The sequence below is a fragment of the Scylla paramamosain genome, chromosome 13 (assembly GCF_035594125.1).
Source record: "Scylla paramamosain isolate STU-SP2022 chromosome 13, ASM3559412v1, whole genome shotgun sequence".
NCBI lineage: Eukaryota > Metazoa > Arthropoda > Malacostraca > Decapoda > Portunidae > Scylla > Scylla paramamosain.
The window spans coordinates 17,954,585-17,963,904 of record NC_087163.1 but is presented as its reverse complement, the minus strand read 5'-3'; positions in this window follow the sequence as shown (position 1 = coordinate 17,963,904).

The following is a 9,320-nucleotide window of genomic DNA, read 5'->3' as shown; positions in this document are numbered from 1 at the left end:
CAAAGATAGGGTCGGCTTTGTGAACTGGTAGTACACCTTTAGCAGGTAGCAGTCGTCGTATCATGAGATTACCGCCATCTGTTAACATTTGAACACCATATTTCCTTACTGTTTTCCCTACAAATTTTCCATAGTAGTCTGAACCTATTATTAGTTGGATTGGACCCACATCGTCTGATCCGTTAATTTTATAGCTTTTGAAAGTCAGCGGTCTCCTTATAACCTTTGATGGTTCAATTGGTGTTCATGTCGGGGATCACCACTGCTGTTATCTTTATTTTAAATTTGCCTGATTTTATGAGGGTCTTACTAGATTATAAGTTTGGATATTATTATTAGTTAGGAAGCCTGGGATTTTTGGTTGGGTTCGTCTTATTATTTTTAAGTTTAAAGTTGTTACAGTTTCCTTGCTTATGAAGCTTTTCTGCGCTCCTGTGTCGAACAGCACCTTGGCCTTCATCAGTCATCTTTGACTACTAATGTCTACTTCTGCTACAGGAACTGCTGCAGGAGAGGCTGGTTAATACTGGTCTTGTCATGTGAGGGGGTTTGTTTTGTTTCATACCTTATCATCTCACATAGAGCAACATGATGTACTCCTCTCTTACACATAGGGCACATATGCAGATTAGTTCTACAATCTTTTATTTGGTATGATTCATTTTTGCAAAGTGTGCACCTTCCCAGCTCTACTACTCTATTTAGTCTCCTCTGTACTCCTTGATAATTGCTACAGTGCGATGGATTGTATTGTTGAGAGCAAAACGCACATTTCCTATTTGTTGGAGTTTTAGGTTTTGCTCCTGTCTTGTTATAGTTAGTATAGGCTGGTACCTCTGTTTTTTTATTCACAGTGGTTGAGAAGGTACCTATTGTCACTGTGGCTCCATAACTTGGCTTAGTTTTATTCACTGGGCTATATTTAGTTCTGGATTCACTTTCTTTCACCTTACAGGATGGCATCTTATTCCCCGTTCATAGTAAGCTTTACTATAATCTGTTTCATTTTATTTGGATGCCTCAACATTGTTCGAAGGTGAAGTGACTTGGAATTTGAATATAACATTTTTTTCTTCTTTTTTTGTATAATGATGTTTATGAGCCTAGCTGCATCATCAATGTTATTATTTGTCATTAGGGATTCTAAAATGCCATTTACGTTTATCCTGAGGAGTTGCAAATCCTTGTATTTATGGTTAGGGGAAGGTAAATCTAAGAATTTGTAGACCAGTTTAGTGGTTTTGTTCCTTATCGTCATAATTATCCTTGAGCAATTTAATAGTAATGTCACAGTTTTCTTCAGTAATGGCTGATTCAGAAACTATTAAGTAGGCAGCACCCTTTACTTGGCTTAACAGATAGGAAAATTTGCTTATCTTTTTTTTTTTTTTTATGTAGGAGGGACACTGACCAAGGGCAACAAAAATCTTGACAATACCATGCCTTTGATGGATTAATCCCCTATATTTATTCCAAAATGACGACCACACAGTGATATTTCCTGCAAATTATGGTAAAGTTATGGCTGGCAGTGTTATGTTAGGCTGGCCTTTCACCATAGAATTAGGAAGGATGTTGTTAGTTAAGTTACATCACAATAATTCTAATTCATCTTCATATTTAGTTAGATGTTCACCATAAATTATTTCCTCTTGTTCGTAGTCTGATATAAATTGATCATAAACTTCATAATCCTCCTCAATTGCTGATTTACCTTCTAATTGGTAGCTTGGTAACTACTCCATTTTTCTTTCGTTGATTCTATTACCTTTTGTAATTTGTCTTGATTTGAATGTTCGCTGCCTATTAGCTCATTACCTTCCTTAGTAGTTCTTGTTAACCAACCTTGTTTTGTTGCCAAAGATTTCTTTAGGATTTTGATAGACGTGTTTGTAGATCTAATTTTTAGTTGTTATTAGCTGGTTAATTGAACAATCGCCTTCTTGCCCACCTGGTTTGTTGTTAGAAACCAAGGATTCTGCTGAACTCAACGGGCTATTGATTGTTTCCAGGTTGGGCTTTGTTTCATTATTAATTTGTGTAATACGCCTTCAGTGTCTCGGCATCCATTTTCCGGCATATGAATCGTCTAAGATGGCAGCACACGTGTTCCTTACCTATAAAATTAGTGTACTCCATCTTTGCTAGATGTATTTTATTATTATTATTATTATTATTATATTGTTATTATTATCATTATTATCATTGTGATTATTATTATAATTGTTATTATTATAATGGGGGCACCAAAATTCAGAAACTGGTTGACGTCCCTTTTTAGAGCTTTGTTTATGGACAGGCTAATCTGGTTATATACTCTTTGATTTACTCCTCCTGCCCTCGGTTTGTTGTTTCTTGGTTCTACCTGAACAATGAAAACCTTTGCTTCACAACGAATTTCTATTTTCCTTGCTATGGCCTTCATGCTTTCTGTCACCCGGTTTATGTCATTAGGCAGATGATGGTCAGTTGGTGAGGCCACTCTAACTCTTGGTCAGAGGACTCAGCGCTCGCCCCAGGACCGTGGAACACCCTTATCTCATAACATACTATTAGTGGGATTTCCCTGGGAGTGTTACTGTGGCCCACTAATGCCAGGCGAAACATCAATTTGAAGCTTCCAGAACCTGGTGAACAACAAAGCCTGTCTTCCTCACTCAAGGCACCAATGAAGATAATTATGTGGGAACTTTTTCGACTTTCACACTTGCCCTATGGTCTCCCAGCTAATACACAACACAGAAAACATCGTTTAATATAATTATAAATAATCTATAAACATAGCTGTCGTTCGATCTGGCTGGGTGTCGGTGGCGAGTTGGTATCACTGGGCGTTCCGAGCCAACGGCTGGCCGTGTTTTCGTAGCAAATACAGACTATTTGCTGCTGTTCAGGTTTCCGTGCTTCAAAGTTCTTAGCAACTAAGTGAATATTGTAAGAGCGTGAGTCAGGCACAATCGCTCCGCGTGGGCTCCTTGCCACGTCAAAACAATAGCTACCAAATTCCGCAAATCTGTAATTCCCAATTTATTTAAAACAATAACTAATACTAAGTTTGCATTAACCCTAACTCAACTTTACAATTCATATACAAATTACACCATAAACCAATGAGGCATTGGTATTATGCGTGACAGTGGAAATTTCCACAGGTGTTCTACAGACTGAAAATCTGATCTAAAGCCGCGAATATTGCATAAGTTAATGAAGAAAATGTAGAGGGGATGTCAAGACAGGATCGATACCAGAAGAACAGTCCGACCTGGGCACATTAGTGGTTCCCTCCCCAGATGGGGACTCCGAGGCTGGTGTAGGAGTCGCCATGTTTATTTTGGAATTTTGAGTTAAGGGTGTGTGTGTAATTAGGTGCATGTAGTTTTGTGTGAACGAAGAGTTGTCTTTAGAGGGCAGGCTGTGATTTCCCCCTTGTATTTTGAGACGAAACGTATTATGAGGGAAACGTTCAGTGAGGTCACAGCAGGGTTATTGATAAGTTCACAGCACCCCTGATACAGTGCTTCAGACCTCACTGAAAGTAATCATCGTTTCGGCAGGTATCTACTGCTATTTCTCATTACTCATGTACTCAACTAGATCTTTTATTTTGTTGACTAGGATATTTTGTAGATTAAGAAATATTCAATGCATTCATACGGAGTCTATTGTTGTTAATGTGTTGATTTTAAGATAGGATTATAAAGTTCAACATAGGGTGAAAGATGATGATGATGGTAGCGGTGGTGGTGGTGATGATGATGATTATGAGAGAGAGAGAGAGAGAGAGAGAGAGAGAGAGAGAGAGAGAGAGAGAGAGAGAGAGAGAGAGAGAGAGAAAGAGAGAGAGAGAGAGAGAGAGTCCTTTACACCTCCTTCCTTCCTCCTCCTCCTCCTCCTCCTCCTCCTCCTCCTCCTCCTCCTCCTCCTCCTCCTCCTCTACTACCACTTCCTCCTTCTCCGATTTCTTACTCTCCGTCCTCTTCTTCCGCCCTCCTCTTTCTGCTCCTCCTTTTCCTCTTCCTCTTGCGGTTCAGTAAACATATCAAACATTGTAATAGTTAAATTATCATACCGTGGTATATCCACGGGTCTCGCAAATAATAATAATAATAATAATAATAATAATAATAATAATAATAATAATAATAACAATAAAATAATAACCAGGTAATAGGTGCTTTAAGCCGCTAAGCAACTTAAAGGACTTCCCCCAAGTGGCTGGGGAGTTCTAATTTTTAGACGCGCCGCAAACCGGTTCAGACGTATTGTTACGGCAAAAGATTGCCTTAGTCCTTAGTCCAGGTACTCAAGAGCAATCAGCAAGCCAATACAAGCCAGTAATGGCAACGGAGTGGCAAGTAGATTAACTAACCAAATTAGACTTAAGTCTAATTAGGGAGGTTGGGTTATGTTGCAAAAAAGGATTGTCTTAGTCCTCTTTAAAGCCTAATTTGGTTAGTGTATCAAATGGACATGACCACCACTGTTTCGATGATCTACTTGCCACTCCGTATTGGATTGTTGATTACTCCGGAGGACCTGGTAGTGGCTTCATATTGTTGGTAGGGTGAAGGTCGTGGTTTGGATTATGAAGATTGTGCAAGTAAAAGACACAGTTATAAGAGTTCTTCTTGATTTAATGATGGGCACGATGTACACGCATGATACCGAGACAATTATTCACATACGTGACGATACTTGATTCTCTCTCTCTCTCTCTCTCTCTCTCTCTCTCTCTCTCTCTCTCTCTCTCTCTCTCTCTCTCTCTGACGATTGATATGAACTCTTGTCTGATATGAACTGACGCTCTGAACAGACTGCGATCTCTATCTGAACTGATTTGATGTGCTCTCTCTCTGGACTAACTTTTTTTTTTTTTCATGTAGAAGGGACACTGGCCAAGAACAACACAAATCCAATAAAAAAAAAAAAGCCCACTGAGATGCCAGTTCCAGAAAAGGGTCCAAAGCGGTAGTAAAATATTGAACGATAAGTGTCTTGAAACCTCCCTCTTGAAGGAATTCTATTCATAGGAAGGTGGAAATACAGCAGCAGGCAGGGAGTTCCAGAGTTTACCATGAATGAATGATTGAGAATACTGGTTAAGTCTTGCATTAGAGAGGTGGAGAAAATAGGGATAAAAGAAAGAAGAAAGTCTTGTGCAGCGAGGTCGTGGGAGGAGGGGAGGCATGCAGTTAGTAAGATCAGAAGAACAGTTAGCATGAAAATAGCGGTAGAAGACAGCTAGAGATGCAACAATGCGGGGTTGAGAGAGGAGGTTTAGAGGAAGGGGAGTTGATGAGACGAAAAGTTTTCATTCCACCCTGTCTAGAAGAGCGGTATGACTGGAACCCCCCAGACATGTGAAGCATACTCCATACATGGACGGATAAGTCCACGTATGGACTTATCCGAGTTACCTGCTGGACTTACAGAGTTACCAGCTGGAGGGGATGAGAAAAACTGGTGGAGACGTCTCAGAACACCTAACTTCATGGAAGCTGTTTTAGCTAGAGATGAGATGTGAAGTTTCCAGTTCAGATTATAAGTAAAGGACAGACCAAAGATGTTCAGTGTAGAAGAGGGGGATAGTTGAGCGTCATTGAAGAAGAGGGAATAGTTGTCTGGAAGGTTGTGTCGAGTTGATAGATGAAGGAATTGAGTTTTTGAGGCATTGAACAATACCAAGTTTGCTCTGCCCCAATCAGATATTTTAGAAAGATCAATAGTCAGGCGTTCTGTGACTTCCCTGCTTGAAATATTTACTTCCTGAAGGGTTGAACGTTTATGAAAAGACATGGAAAAGTGCAGGGTGGTATCATCAGCGTAGGAGTGGATAGGAAAAGAAGTTTGGTTTAGAAGATGAATAATAAGAGAGTGGGTGACAGGACAGAACCCTGAGGAATACCACTGTTAATAGATTTAGGAGAACAGGGACCGTCTATCACAGCAACAATAGAACGGTCAGAAAGGAAACTTGAGATGAACTTACAGAGAGAAAGATAGAAGCCGTAGGAGGGTAGTTTGGAAATCAAAGCTTTCTGCCAGACTCTATCAAAAGCTTTTAGTATATCCAAGGCAACAGCAAAACTTTCACCAAAATCTCTAAAGGAGGATGACCAAGACTCAGTAAGGAAAGCCAGAAGATCACCAGTAGAGCGGTCTTGACGGAACCCATGCTGCCGATCAGATAGAAGGTTGTGAAGTGATAGATGTTTAAGAATCTTCTTGTTGAGGATAGATTCAAAAACTTTAGATAAGCAAGAAATTAAAGCAATAGGACGGTAGTTTGAGGGAATAGAACGGTCACCCTTTTTAGGAACAGGCTGAATGTAGGCAAACTTCCAGCAAGAAGGAAAGGTAGACAGATAGAGCTGAAAGAGTTTGACTAGGCAAGGTGCAAGCACGGAGGGATTTGTTTCGGAGAACAATAGGAGGGATCCCATTAGGTCTGTAAACCTTCCGAGGGTTTAGGCCAGCGAGGCATTGCGAAGAAAATAGGTAGCATGAAGTAGTCACAGGGTGGAGGAGAGGGAGGAGCATGCCCAGAATCGTCCAAGGTAGAGTTTTTAGCAAAGGTTTGAGCGAAGAGTTCAGCTTTAGAAAAAAAGATGTGATAACAGTGGTGCCATCTCGTTGAAGTAAAGCAGGGAAAGAAGAAGAAACAAAGTTATTGGAGATAATTTTGGTTAGATGCCAGACGTCACGAGAGGAGTTAGATCCTGTAAAGATTGACACTTTCTGTTAACGAAGGAGTTTTTGGCTAGTTGGAGAACAGACTTGGCATGGTTCTGGGCAGAAATATAAAGTGCATGAGATTCTGGTGATGAAAAACTTAAGTAACTTTTGTGGCCACCTCTCTATCATGTATAGCACGAGAACAAACTGCGTTAAACCAAGGTTTGGAAGGTTTAGGTCAAGAAAAAGCGTGAGGAATGTACACCTCCATGCCAGACGCTATCACCTGTGTTATACGGTCGGCATACAAAGATGGGTCTCTGACACGGAAGCAGTAGCCAATCCAAGGAAAATCAGCAAAATACCTCCTCAGGTTCCCCCAACCAGCAGAGGCAAAGCACCAGAGGCACCTTCGCTTAGGGGGATCCTGAGGAGCGACAGGACAAAATACAGATATGAAATTGTGATCGGAGGAGCCCAACGGAGAAGAGAGGATGACAGCATAATCAGAAGGATTAGAGGTCAGGAAAAGGTCAAGAATGTTTTGCATATTTCCAAGACGGTCAGGAATACGCCACATTGCATGTTCACATTGCGTGTGAACATGCAATGTGGCCTAGTGACCAGATCTAGGACGTGGTGATACCTTTTCTTAGTTATGTGTGATTTATTCTCGTTTTATGGACATTACAAATTATTTATATTATTTCCTAGCCGTCTATATGCGATCTTTGAAAGGTTAATCGGTTTGTGGAGGAGAATGTGCCATGCACACAGGGATGAGCGAAAGCGGATGTAGTGAGTGTCGTATAAACGAGTGTGTGAGTATGGCTGCTTTGTCTCAAATTCATTTAACTTCACTAGGATTTTGGCCTAGTAAATACATCGCTAGAAAGCGATTTCGATTAATAATTCAGTAAAATATTTTTGTATATGTTACATATAAAGACATGCAAATCAGTTTTTATTTCCTGCATTAGTCCATTAGTGCCTTGAGTCTGTACCCTTTTTAGACATACTCCAGAGTAAGTTAATGAATCTTATTCAGGTGAGGCAAAGTCAGGATCGAGATGCAGGGTCCGGGAAATACATCAGAAAGAGCGTAGGATAGAAATAAATGACGTTAGATTACAGGTTCATGTTATTAATATGAATAATATTAATACGTAGAGTAACCACTATAGAACCAGTAGTAAGGTACCAGTCAATCCTTCACCTAAAAAGAAATAACCCAGAAAAAAAAAAAAATCTTTTTTTGGTGGCGTATCTATTGCGACGTTGGTTTTTAAAACTGATGATCTGCCTAAATCTAAAAAAATTGGTAACCCACATAATTCAATTTAATAGTAATATTTCCTTCTACATATTATAAGGGTAGCCAACGATGAAATAAAAGATCCATGGTTGGCGGTCAAAGTATATATATATATATATATATATATATATATATATATATATATATATATATATATATATATATATATATATATATATATATATATATATATATATATATATATATATATATATATATATATATATATATATATATATATATATATATATATATAGATAGATAGATAGATAGATAGATAGATAGATAGATAGATATAGATATAGATATATATAGATATAGATCTATATATATATATAGATATAGATAGATAGGTAGATAGATAGATAGAAGAGGTGGACAGGGATACATCCAGAGTTTCTTTCTCCATTCATCTTTCGTTTATATATGAAAAAAAATAAGTAATGAAGTACTCACCAGAATCCAATGTGCTGAGCTATAATTCTGAGGACATGATGAAGCGAGCCATGCACCTGGACGCCTGACGGCGACTCCGCCACAGTCACATACGGCACGAACTGGGCATGTAGGCAGACCAAATGCCCGGTGAAAACACATTACAGTACACGATTGAATTAACTAGCGCTACATTATTTTTTTTTTCCTCTCTCTCTCTCTCTCTCTCTCTCTCTCTCTCTCTCTCTCTCTCTCTCTCTCTCTCTTTTATCAGTTTTAACAATTATTGTTATTATATATATATATATATATATATATATATATATATATATATATATATATATATATATATATATATATATATATATATATATATATATATATATATATATATATATATATATATATATGTATATATTTACCATTTCATATATCCATCCCATGTGTGTGTTCATATATTCATCCCACAGGCAGTCAATTCTATTTTTAACCTTTCTCCTCCTTCTCTACCTCTCAAGGGAATTTCACACCCACTTCCAGTCCTTAGGGAAAACATCTGTGTTCGCTCTGAGTCTTCCCTTCTTGGTCATTAGCTAAAATAACGAGCCCTCTCATTGGCTGTTTCACCTCATTTCATGGCATCTCATTGGTCATTTCTTCATCCCAAAACCAAAACGTAATCTACTTAGCTCAGATAAATACAGCCCGCTAGGTAGCAAGCACTCAGTCCCATCCAAGAGTCCAGTTCAATTCAGAGTCAGTCACGAGCAGTCAGTCTTGGTCTCTCACTCAGTTCCATTCAGTGACAGTCAGTCTTGAGAGATGCTGCTCAGTCTTCATTCATATCACTTCAGAGAGAGAGAACACTCAATCGTCACGTTATAATTTCGTCTCG